This window comes from Rhinatrema bivittatum, chromosome 6, assembly GCF_901001135.1.
Source record: "Rhinatrema bivittatum chromosome 6, aRhiBiv1.1, whole genome shotgun sequence".
Taxonomy (NCBI): Eukaryota; Metazoa; Chordata; class Amphibia; order Gymnophiona; family Rhinatrematidae; genus Rhinatrema; species Rhinatrema bivittatum.
In genome coordinates, this window is record NC_042620.1 from 91,337,926 (window position 1) to 91,350,989 (window position 13,064).

At 41.1% G+C, this 13,064-nt stretch overlaps 1 long non-coding RNA gene across 2 annotated transcripts in view; it reads right to left on the reverse strand.

Moving 5' to 3' along the window:
* Nucleotides 1-4,119: 4,119 nt before the first annotated feature.
* The window catches only part of LOC115093207, a 39,452-nt gene continuing 30,507 nt past the window's right edge, over nucleotides 4,120-13,064 (reverse strand). For both annotated transcript variants that reach the window (XR_003857224.1, XR_003857225.1), the window contains exons 2-4: nucleotides 5,073-5,226; nucleotides 4,879-4,965; nucleotides 4,120-4,312 (exon numbers count right to left, since the gene is read on the reverse strand). This is a non-coding gene — a long non-coding RNA (uncharacterized LOC115093207). The remainder of the gene's footprint in view (nucleotides 4,313-4,878; nucleotides 4,966-5,072; nucleotides 5,227-13,064) is intronic.

Consider the following 13,064-nt stretch of genomic DNA (forward strand, 5'->3'; position numbering starts at 1 on the left):
CTCCGTTCCCTCTGAGGCCGCTCCGAAATTGGAGCGGCCTTGGAGGGAACTTTCCTTCCGCTCCCCCGCACCTTCCCCTACCTAACCCGCTCCCCAGCCCTACCTAGAACCCCCCCCCCCCTTACCTTTGTTGAAGAAGTTACACATGCCGGCCAACGGCCGGCCCGCGATCCCGGGCATAGCAGCAAATGGCCGCTATGTCTGGAGGCTCAGGCCACGCCCCGCCCCCCGCCCCTTTTTGCAAGCCTTGGGACATACGCACGTCCCGGGGCTTGCGCACACAGGGGCAGCCAGGGGCAGCTTTTCGGGGGTTACGCGCATATCTTACTTGCGTAACCCTTTGAAATTCTGCCCCATAGGATTATAATTGTGACTGTCTATATTTGAAATACACTCTGTTAACTTTCAGCCTGATTTTAAAACCCCCATGCATGTAAAATCCAGGGTTACATGTGTGGCCAGGTCTTGCACATGTTGAGCGCATTTTAGAATGGGTCCGGCCACGTATGTAATCCCCCCATACATGCAGAAGTGCCAGGCCTTTCAAAAGGGGTGGGCTGGGGACATGGTCTGGGTGGGGAGGGGTGGGGTGGCCCAGGACAGTGCCATTAAATGCTGTCCCGGAGAAGCACGTGCCAGCCAGAGGATACTTAAGTACTGAAATAAAAATAAGGAGGATAGTCTAGATTAGTTTAGGGATCAGGGAGGAGAGGGGGAAAAGGGAAGAAGAGTAAGTAAGGTAAAGGAAAGTTCCCTCCCAGTCCGCTCCTTAATTGGAGTGGACTGGGAGGGAACTGGGCAAAGGCCCGATGGCGTCGCCGCACATACTATAGAAAATTCCCCCCCCCCCCAGTGCGCACGAGTTGCAGGCCACCCACATATGTGCGCGTGTATGTTAAAATTCAGCACGCATGTGCACGCGAATATTATATTTTATAACATGTGTGCACCAACGCGCGCACAAGCTTTCTGTTTCCTCCTTGTTACAGAGATGGATATTATTGGTAACCATGCTGTTTCTTTTATTAATGTTTTACAGTCGGCAACTCTTCTGTTTTGTTACTGCTTCCATTCTAGGGCTCTTCCTTCATCTCTCTGCTCTCTCTCTCTCTCTATACATGTTGTGTTAGAGGTGTATGCTATAGGGTGGTTAGGTAGGAAGGGCATATATGTACTTGCTCCCTTACATGATTTTTTTTTCTTTTGTAGTCATACAGCATGATACTTTTGTCACTGCACAAGCAACCACATCCCCAAAAGGAGGTGAGGAGGACTGAGTCCACCTGGCAGCTGCAAGAGCAGGAGAAAAGCCGGCAGCATCCCCACCCACATCACCATTCTCTCAGGCTTCAAGAAAGAGGCTGAAGCTTTAGCTTAATTATTTTATTTCCTGTACATAAAAATATAAAATGTATATTTTTGTTTAATTAATTTGCCCCGTATAATTTTAGTTCCTGCAAAAGCATTTGTTAGTCTTGCTTTGACTGATAGTAAGGATATCAGTGCAAAACTATTAATGAAAGAGGGGTGTGAATGAAATGTGTAAAGTATTTTGTGTTCTATATATATATATTGCATATGACTGTATATATTAATGCTATGTTGGGCTATGCCTTGTCAATGTGATTGAGCCGTGTGTGCCAATGCAATAAAACAGTTCTGCTGTATGTGTTTCTTGAACTCCATACCACTATAGATGTGTGCTGAGTGTTGGCGTTGATTAAAGACATATTTGAGGAAAAGGATTTGTATGTATGTATAAAATGTGTGGAGTGTGAGTGAAGATGTGACTGAATGAGTGTGATAGGCAAGCAAAAATTGAATAGATTTCTATAATTGACATTGTGATTGCCATAAAGGTTAATATATATATGATACACACACACATATATATATATATATATATATATATATATATATATATGTGTGTGTGTGTATCAATATAGTGCAAAGTGGTTTTTCCAAGGCAAGTGCCAAAATCTCAGAGAAAATCTGTCAGTCCATTTAAAATAGCTTTTGCATGGGCAACAATAAATTGCACTTAAAACTAGGGGAAGGTTGTTAATATTTTTATCTGCGTAATATCAGATAGACAAAAAAGAAGAGGGTTTACCAAAATTAACTTGTCTTCTTATCTAAAAGCATAACAAAATGAAATAAACTGAAATCACTCCCCCAAGAAGTAACATGAGCTGAGTGCACCCAGCAGAATCCTTCCCAAAATTATGACAGCAGAAAACTGGAGTAAATATTATATATTTATATCAGAGGACTGATGAAGTGAATAAAAAGCAAATATATATTTTGGTGAATAGGTTTTTGTGGGTAGGTCTGTGGGAGGCTGCAGGATGTTAATGGAGCCTTAATGATGTCTCCTTCTCCAGTCTACTCCCAATATTATTTTTGTCAGGCTGTGACAATTAATATTCTATTCTATTGCCAAATACAACTTGCATAGCAATAAGAGGGTTGATTATCCCTGACCCTACTATTTGATCCCCAAAGGCTAAAATGATTTTGAGTGAATTGAGGCCTATTGTTCTTTTCTGATCAGTCATTTGTATTTCTAATATGAATCTGAATCAATACTGAAATGAGTTACACCAGTACATTAAAATTTCTAAATTGAGCTCGACTATTTAAAGCAGAGCAATATAAGAATTTATGGATGCTTCTTGCAAGTTTATTATTTTTAAAAAAGGAAAAAAAATCTACATTATCTATATCTATCTATATATAGATAAAGATATATAAAATCTTGTTTGCAGTAAGCCAACAGAAAATGGGTACAGAGCTGGAAGAACAGGTGTGTTTTTACTTAGAGGGAGCAACTCGGGATATGAAAATGACTTAGCAGCTGGTGAATAAGAAGATTGAAGTTGTGCCAGGCAATGTAGGGGTTTTTTTCCACTAATTATGCACAAGCTCTCATTCCATTGATTGTTGTCCTCTTCCTTATCCATTGAAGAATGAACATGAATCTTCTGTAACAGTTTTTAATTAATCAGTTATACAGTGGACTTTCTTTATGATAAACCTCTGTTTAAAAAATTGTTGCTATAATCAACAGAAGTAACAGACTGCAAAATGCTAGCTGAAATTAAAAAAACAAATACATTTGGCAACATAGTAATAATGGAGGATTTCAATTATCCTGGTATTTGCTGGATCAATGTCTCATCAGGACATGCTAGAGAGGTTAAGTTTCTAGGTACCATAAATGACTGTTTCATGGAGCATCTGTTCCTAGAACAGATGAGAGGGGCAGCTATTTTATATCTAGACCTCAGCTGGTACAAGGAGTTATTGTGGTGGAGCTGCTAAGCAATAGTGACCATAATACAATCAAATGTTACATGATCACTGAAGGGAGGATATTAAGTAAAATTATTACAGTAGTATATAACATTAAAAAGGGAAATAATGATAGAATGAGAAAATTAGAAAGGGTTAAAAGTTTGCATGAAGCATGGACATTATTTAAAAATACCATTTTGGAAGGTCAGATAAAATGTATTCCATGCGGTTGAAGGAAGACTAAATAACTGCCAGTGTAGTTTAATGGAGGTAAAAGAGAGTTAAAGCTAAAAAGGCATCATTCAAAAAATGGAAAGCAGACCCAAGACAAAAAAAAAACAAAAATCTGAATTAATTCTTTGCTTCACTCTTTACAAAGATAGATATTGGGAACATACCTACACCTGAAACATTCTTTAATAACAAAGATTTTAAGCAATTAAAACTAAAGAGTAGCGCATCACTGGAACTGGATGGCATTCACCTCATAGTTCTAAAAAGAACTAAAAGATATTTGGGTCATATTGAGCCACTCTACAGCTCAGCAAAATAGCCAGATACACTTATCTGGCTATCTTCATCATAATATTCAGCAGTACAGCAGTACCACTGAATATACCCAGCTATCGTAAAGTTAGTCGGATAAGTTTATCTGGCTAACATTAGGACAATACCACAAAAAATATGTTGGACCAATGTGCAGAAAATACACCAATGAGAAAATCAAAACACAAATTGTGTGCTGCAATAACACTTGAAGTGGATTGTTAGTAAAAAGTAAATATAGTATAATAACTATCAAAATAAATGTAATACAAAATGTAATGTTTCAATCAAAATGTTTTTACTTCACAATGAATATTATGAATATAAATGGATATACACTGTGAATATAAATGGATATACACCAGTTGCCTAGATGGATATTAAAGATTTCAGTCCACCGACATGGGATTGTGTTTCGCAGAGCTGCTTCGGGAGGGACAAAGGCTGACTTTAAAGTGAAGTAAACAATCTGTGAAAATATAACATAAATAAACAGAAAAATTTGAACAGAAAAATTATTTAAACAGAAACATTTTTTAAACAGAAACATTTTTACAGAGAACATTTTTTATTTTTAAACAGAAAACAATTTTTAAAGCAAAGAAATTTATAACCAGAGAAATTTAAAGAGAAAAAATGTAAAACAGGAAATTACTTAAATAACAGAAAAATTAACAAACCACATAAAGGCATCCAGCAGAAGGTATAAAAGTGATATATGTACACCTCAAGAAAGCATTTAAATATTTAAAAAGTAGAAAAACAATTTTTTTATATGTATATCAAAGGGTATACTATACTCAATGTCAAAGAAAGCCAAATCCATTTGTGTATGGTCTATAAATTAGAAATGAAAGGGAATATGGCGGAAAAATATGGGAATAAAATGGAAAGATATTAAACAAAGGTAAACTGCTAGAAATTAGGCAAAACATTTTTGCATGAGATACAACATACAACAAAGTGTCCTAAGAAGAAAAGATATTATACAGAAACTAAGAGGCAGACGAAGTAACATCTGAGTGAAAAACAAACCTGAATTAAGATAATGGCAAAGAGGGAGAGAAACTGTAGTCAAACCCATGATGGGGTAAAATGTAAAACAGGGTTCACTCGATTATCCTGAAGAAGAGAACAGAGAGACAAAAAACATGAAAAGCCTAAGGATGAAGGACATCACAATACTAAAAATATTAAACAATGAATTGGGTAAAGAAAAACTGAATTACCTGATAGAGGTGTTGAAAGAATGTAAAAATAATTGAAATAATACAACAATGTGGTCCCCGCAGCATTTTAAACAAGTAAAGAGAATCCAAAAAGGGTAACTGTAGAGCCACAGCAAACCTGCTGGTCGGGAACAGTGAAAACGTTCAATGGCACCTACAAAATAGAAAACAAGAAGAAAGGAAGTATATACCAAAAATGGAACAGGAAAATGCATTTGAAAAGAAAATAGAGGATGAGCAAACCAGCACCGAAATGTCTGTAAAACTTAAAGATGGGCAATACTGTCCTGCGGCAGGCCTGCCTTAAAGGAACAGTGATTTACATGGTGGCGTAGAGTCCAAAACAGCTTAGCAATCCTGTGTGCCTACAAAAGAAAAGGTAAAAAGGGGGGGGGGGGAAACAGGAGTAATTGTACAAATATAAAATTGGGACCATCATCGAAAATGACTCAGTAGAAAGAAGTGGAGATATTTGTTTACCAGAAGTTTTGACGTCATCGCATCGAGTGTATAAAGTGCAATGGGGAGGAAGAAGCTGCTGAGAGAGAGAGAAGGGGATATAAATACGAGCATGGACGCCCACCAAAAATGGAGGCTGTCAATTATCATGATGTCAGAGAATGTGATGTCAGAGGAAAGAAATAGAGTGGAGCATGAAGCAGAGAGTTATTACTAGGGGAAAAATATATAAAGTTGTTACTGGGAGAAATTGATTGCTAGGAATAGATTATTGGCATAAAAAAAGAAAGGCGTTAAAAAATGTCAGAGAAAATTTGGAACCAAATGTGGACCAGAGATGATAACCAGGGAAAAATTAGGAAAATAAATATTTTTTATTCCATGGGATGTAGTGCAAAGAATTTCATGATGAAGAGCTAAATGAAATTGGGGGAACATGGTTGCTAAAAATGATCAAAAGGATACAGGCGATGAGAGAAGCATATACATAATCATAAAAATGCATCCCACTCTATTTCTCTGGTGCGGCAGGTAGGAGATAGGGAGTGGAGCTAAAAAATCCAGAGTTGCTCACATTTAGACAAAAAGGCAGAAGAAGGCTCCCATGAGAGGTTGAAGAAAGTACCTCTAGGGCAAAGAAACGTAAATTAGCGTGTGTTTTTTTATGTGCCAATGTTCTGTCAACAGAGCCTCCAGTCTGTTGTTTTTAAAACAAGAGCGATGTTCTAAAATCCGGATTTTAAACTTACGGGAAGTTTTGCCTACATATAATAAATTACAGAGGCAGACAATGATGTAGATAACTCCAGCAGTATCACAAGAGGTTGTGTGCTGTAGGGGTGGATAAAGGTAGAGAGAGTGTATGAAAGGGGATATGCAACAAGGGGAATGATGCTTTAGGGAGCTCTACTGAATCTTCCGGGGATGTGAGAAAAGAAGAGACCAAGAAGTCATGAAGGCTTCACCCACGTTTAAAGGAGATAAAACCAACCAGTAATTATTAATGATGGAGCAGACCTCCCTAATGTGGCTCACGTAAGGTATTACACATGTTATACGGGAGTCTGTATCATGGATGGAAGGAAGGAGAAGCCAATCCCAATATGCATGAAGGGCCCTCTTGTAAGCTTTCTTCAATAAGCATTTTGGATACCTACGGGAAAGAAATCTCGAAAACATAATCTGTGTGTTTGAGATTAAATCCACAGTGGAGGAACACAAGTGGCATAAATGAAGAATTGACCCACAGGAACGCTGATGGTCACTGGTGAAATATAATAAGGTGTTCCAATCAGTGGGTGTGCAGAAGATGGAGGTAACAAGGTTGCCATTCTGGCTAAAATAATGAATTATACAGTCTCTGCACAGAATCCCAGGCATGAAGATTCCAAGTGGGGGTCCTCAGTTGTAATTCAATATTGGTCTTACTCATGGTGTTCCAATGCCCCTCACGATGTATTTTACTTTCTCAAATACCACAATGGAAGGGATCCACTTGGAACATGCGGCTCTTGATGTTTTTATGGAAGAGCAGTAAGAGGGGCAGCACAACTCTTCCTCCCAGTTTTTCTAACAAAAATGTCCTTTGCCCAAAAAATGATTCAAACACCAGAAGGTCCATACGGCAGGTCACCACCATACCTCTGTCCTCCAGGAGGTTGCAGAGAGGCAGGTCTTCCCTATCCTGGGCCTCCCAAGGAGAGGTTCCCCTTGACCTCCCTCCAAACAAACACCCAGGGGTCTCAGTGGCTTCTGCAATGAAAAACTTTAAAAAATCCTGAAAACAATCCAGAAGCCCACCAAATAGCCAAAGTGTGAACTGCAAGGCAGGTAGTACTTGAGTCCAAGAGTAGGCCCCAGAAATCCAACAAAGAAGAAACTCCAACTTCCTCCTAACTCCCAAACCAAACTGCTCAACCCCCAGGGCTTTCAGGGGAGAGCTGCTTTTATTACTTACCAGGGGGGCTGGCCATCCCACCACCCTCAATGAGCCCAGAAGGCCATTAAAATTGTTTTCCAAAAGGGGAGTGACTTATCTAGCAACAGCACAGTGCTCCTAGCTCCTGCTGGCCTAATCAGCAGGAGCTGGATTATGGGCTCATTTCAAAAAATGTCTCAGGTGAGATTGTATCCTCGAGCAGTGATTCTCATCCACTGGCACAATGGACCAGCAGTGATCTTATCAGCAATTTTGCTGATCTGCAGATTGGCAATCAGTGCAGGAGGAAGCAGACCCATGCTGCAGCCTCTGTGGCTCCTACCCAGTCACCAGCAGCCATGAGTGGGATATTCTCTACTGCGCCAAACCACTGGGCCAAAATGTCCTGGTAGTGGCATCACTCCAGGTCCCATAGCGCTGCACATTGCAGCTGCTTCAGGATGTGGGACAGACTGCTGGCACTGAACAACTGATCATGAACATAAACATGAACAGGCTCAGCTAAGTCCCAGATTGTCCCCACTCTAGCTCTGAAAATAAACAAAAAAATCCAATGGATTACTGTCTATGCAATCATGAGGGTTGCTGCAAGCACCAGGCCCCTTAAAGAGGTAGCAACTACTCCCACTGCCACCAATGTAATTATTTTTAGCACCTGGCTACACTGTCCTCCAGAATGAGACAACCTGATTTTATCCTTTCCACTGTTGTGGGTGCAAGAAGCACAGCTCCTTGCTTCACATTTTTGTAGTTAAAACATTACAAGGTGACAGGGTTGAAACTGGGGGAGGCTTCTGAAGTGTTGGGGGCATGTACTTCACCTTCCCCTGCACTTTAGCCATGGTGATGTAGCAAGCTACTATAAACCAGGTTGCTGTTCCCACAAGCTTATCATCTGTTGAAGCCTTAGAATGTGGACTGAGCTGTGTCTGGATCTGAGTGATGTGTTTTAGACCTGCCAAAAAGGAGTTTTCAACCCTGCAGAGATTGCAAGCCGCCTCAGCCAAGGTGAAGGACAATAAAAAATCAAAAATCCTATGTGCTCTCCTGAGAATGACAAATGTTCTGCAAGAACCAGCATCCAGAACTCAGTGTTAACAAGGTGGAAAAAGCGCTGTACTGTTTAGCCTGCCCAGAGAACAGCACTACATAGCCAGAAGAGGAGGAAGCCAAAGGAATGCTGGGTGATCATTTAAGGTAGAAAAGGCACAATTTGGCTGGCTCTTCTGTGTGTGTGGGACAGAGATGGCCAGGAGTTGGAGCAAGGAGCCAGGAAGAGAAGAGTACATCTGGCAGCCCTGCAATCAGTTCTTCTCCTTACGAGCTAATTATCAAGTTGGAGAAACAGAAGTCTGCCCTCTGAGGAAATAGAGAGACAGACAGATGTTCTTGCTTCATAGGAGAGCTACATGTAAAATACCAACAAGAGACACAGGATCCAGGAGGAAGAGACTTCCTTTCCAGAGATATCCAGGCCCAGGAGCACATTGCTGGAGCACCCTCCTAAAAGACTGAGTTAAGTAATCTAAGCTTTGCTCAGAAAGTATCTTAGCAGAGGAGGGAGAAGATTTATTTCCTTGTCTGTTGTCCCAAATACAATATCTCAACTGCTTCAGCTTTTCTGCTGACGTCAAGCATAAACTCTTGCTGGCAGGTACTGGGAATGAAAAACTGGTAGACCATGATCTTTTTGTAAGTGACTGAAACCAGACCCACTGTCTGTTTAATGATAAATAAACTATTTGGGGAAGATTGCTAGGAGAGAGAGAGACCTTTCACACAATGCAGTCAGTGCTCATATAATTGATTTATCATCCAGCCAGCTCCAGCATCACAAGGGACGTCTTCATTTTCTTCATTGAATTTGTTCACATATTTTTGTGTTTGGGACAAGGTGCACTCTTAACAAACTGGTGACATTGGGGTGGATCTTGGGTACTCAGGGGTAAAGACAGTTTTTGAAAGCTGTGTACTTCACTGCTCCCCCCCCCCCCCCCCAACCTTTCCTAGCACTCCTTTTACTAACCATATGAGTATGTTGGTTGCCCTGGCTAACAGGCGATGCCCAGTGATATATTTTTACATTGCTTGATTTAAAATAAGAAAACTACAGGTTTTTGTTATACCTCTCCACTGTACTTTTCCCATTTAATATTCTGGTTGGATTTACCATCTACTTACATAATACTAGTAAAAAAAAAAAGTGAATTACTGCTTTATTCTGCTGTGATGATTTTATTTGGTCTGTGGTGCCACAAATGAAAGGTTGTTTAGGAAGGGCTCAGAATTGTGGTATCAGGGTAAGCCCTGTCTCAGGCTATAAACTCGAAGATAAATCATATTAGCAAATATAATTTCTCATGTGGTACTCCCCACCCCAAGCAGAGGGGTAATTCATAGTCCACACCAAGGGGGGGGGGGGGGGCCACAGAGAGATCCCCTATGCACTTTATAACCACAGGAGAGAGCAACTCTTCCCCCTCTTTTCCGGTGTCTCCCCCATCTAAATGAGGTAGCTGGGCTACATCAGCTTAGAAGGGCAGCCAGGGTCTCTGGCATCCAGATGTTCAAGAAACACTGTCCTAATGGGAGCAGAATTTAGGGGATAAATTTGAAAACCTAAGGGTCAAGTAAGTTTAAAATTAAAAATGAAATAGACAAAAATGAAGGTTACTAATGCTGTGCTATTGCACAACAGAGAATTGTATTTCATTCCTTTGTTTCATTTCCTTGTTTCTTCTATACATATCCATCCATAAATATTTATCAGCCAACCAATCATGAAAGCAAAAGTGGCTGAGGATGAGAAAGGATTCGTGTGTATGCATGAGGAATAACATAGATTATGTAAGAGTTTTCATGAATAAGGCGTTCTTGATCTCAATGTGAAGGGATTCCAATTCTATGAACTAATTTATGAGGGGGGGAAATCTACTGATGTTTGGTGAGTTTACAAACTCCAAAAAGGTTGAATTTTTAAAATTTTTCTTTTGTTTTCTTTTTTTTTGTTGTTGTTTTCAGTTTGGGGCTATACGTTTAATGGGAAAACCTTATTTTAGTTTCTAGCTTTTACATATCTCTACCTATCTTGAAAATGTGTTTGTTGCAGGTTGAATAGTTCAGGAGATAATGTATACACTGACGGACAAGCAAAGCCAAATATAGGTGATTTAACTTTTTTTTTTAAACAAAAAAGCACTAAATGATTTAGGGGTGGATTTATCAAAATGCGGTAAGTACCGCATGCGACAGCAAAAGGGGTGTGTTTTATGCTAATATAGCATTTATTGCAATTTGTGCTAATTACCTGTGTGAAGAGCTAAGTTAGTGCAAATTGTGATATCATTTTCAGATTCTGTGATAAGTGCCAGACCTGTTGTATTTCCTTCATTCAACCACCAGGGGACCATTGTTAATGGTGTGTGTGAGAGAGAGAGAGAGAGAGAGAGAGAGAGAGAGCGCACCTGGCCATAATGTCATGGCCCATAGGTAGGTATTTGTATCCCTATGGTAGGCCCACCTAGTAACTCGAGGTGGGGTTTAGGTAAAAGTGTAAGGGGTTAGGGGCCACTTTGACATTCTACGTGACACCTACGAACAGAACAGTGGTCTCTTGTGAAGATTTGCTGGCCTTCGGAGTGAGGAAACTCACTCCAAGATGAGATTTGGGCAAGGTTCTCTCAACCTAGGTTGATGGACTCTCTACCTGGGTAACATCAAGCTAGGTTCAGAAAACATTGCCCAAATGCCCGTATGACATAGTGAGGGCAAAGGTAGCGCTGGCACCATTTTGAATATTGGCAATATGGTCCGCGTGCAGGAGGTCACTCCCGGAACCCCGCTGGACTTTTGGCAAGTCTTGTGGGGGTCAGGAGGCCCCCCCCCAAGCTGGCCAAAAGTCCCTGGGGGTCCAGCAGGGGTCCGGGAGCGATCTCCTGCACTCGTGACGTCGGGTGCCAGGAACCAAAATGGCGCCGGTGCTACCTTTTCCCTGTCACATGGTAAGGGCAAAGGGCCACCGGCGCCATTTCTATTAACGCAGCCGTGGCCCGAGAGCGGGAGATCGCGCCGGGACCCCCCACTGGACCCCAGGTAATTTAAAACATTTTGGGGGGGTTCGGGAGGGTGGGGGATTTGTTGTAAAGGGTCAGGGTGGGTTTTAGTGTTGTTTTGGTGTGCCAGTTTTCCCGCCCTCCCCCTCTCCCCGATAAAATGATTTTTTAACCAAAAAAAACCATGACGATCAGATTTCCCCCCCCCCCCCCCCTCAGCCAAAATCGATCGTTAAGACAATCGATCACACGATTCACATCCCTAGTCTCTTCTCCATGCTAAACAGCCCCAACCTCTTTAGCCTTTTCTCATAGGGGAGTCATTCCATCCCCTTTATCATTTTGGTTACCCTTCTCTGTACCTTTTTCATCGTAACTATATTTTTTTGAGATTCGTCAACCAGAATTATACACAGTACTCTAGCTGCGGCCTTACAATGGAGCGATACAGAGGCACTGTGCCATTTGCTGTTTTATTCTCCATTCCTTTCCTAATAATTTCTAACATTTTGTTTGCTTTTTTGACTGCTGCTGCATACCGAACCGAGAATGCAAAAGTATTGTCCAATATGATGCCCAGGGAGGTTTCCTGATTGGTAACTCCTAATATGTCACCCAGAATCATGTTACTACAGTGTGGGTTGCTTTTCCCCATGTGCATTACTTTATATGTGTCCACATTAAATTAAATTTCACCTGCAATTTAAATGTCCAGTCTTCCAGTCTTTCAAGATTCTCCTGCAATTTTTCACAATCTACAACTAAGAATAATTTTACATCGACTGCAAATTTGATCACTTCACTTGTTGTTCTGCTTTCCAGATCATTTATGAATATGCTAAATAGCACTGGTCCCAGTACAGATCCCTGAGGCACTTCACTGTTTAGCTTTCCCCACTAAGAAAACTGACCTTTTAGTACCACTTTCTGCTTCCTGTCTTTTAACCAATTTGCAGTCCACAATAGGACATTGCCTCCTATCCCATGACTTTTTAATTTTCCCAGGAGTCTCTCATGGGGCACTTTCTCAAATGTCTTCTGAAAATCCAAATATACTACGTCCAACGGCTCACCATTATCCACATTTTTTGACCTCTTCCAAAAAATATAGCAGGTTGGTTAGACAAGATATCCCTTGTGTAAATCCATGCTGGCTGTGTCCCATTAAACCTTGTCTTTTTATATGTTCTGTGATTTTGTTTTTTATGTAATAAGCATGGTATCTGTGAGCCCTTAGTGCTGCGGCATGGCACTAGTCCAATGCTGACAACTGGCAGACGTGCCCGGCAATGGGACAGACTGGAACTTCACCTATAGCAGCTGCCTCCCCAGCAGGTTGAGCCCTTTAGTTCTTGCAGCCAGCAGGGCTTGGGTGGATCCCAGGGGCAGTCTGGCAGCTAAGAATCTGCCTGCCAGACTGCCCGGGGTCAGGCTAGCAGAGGTCAGGACAGGGAGCAGACAGGAGATACTGGAAGCAGAGCAGGCAGCTGAAAAGGTGAGGTCAGGTCCAAGGTTAAGATCAGGTTTAGGTGGTAAGCAAGA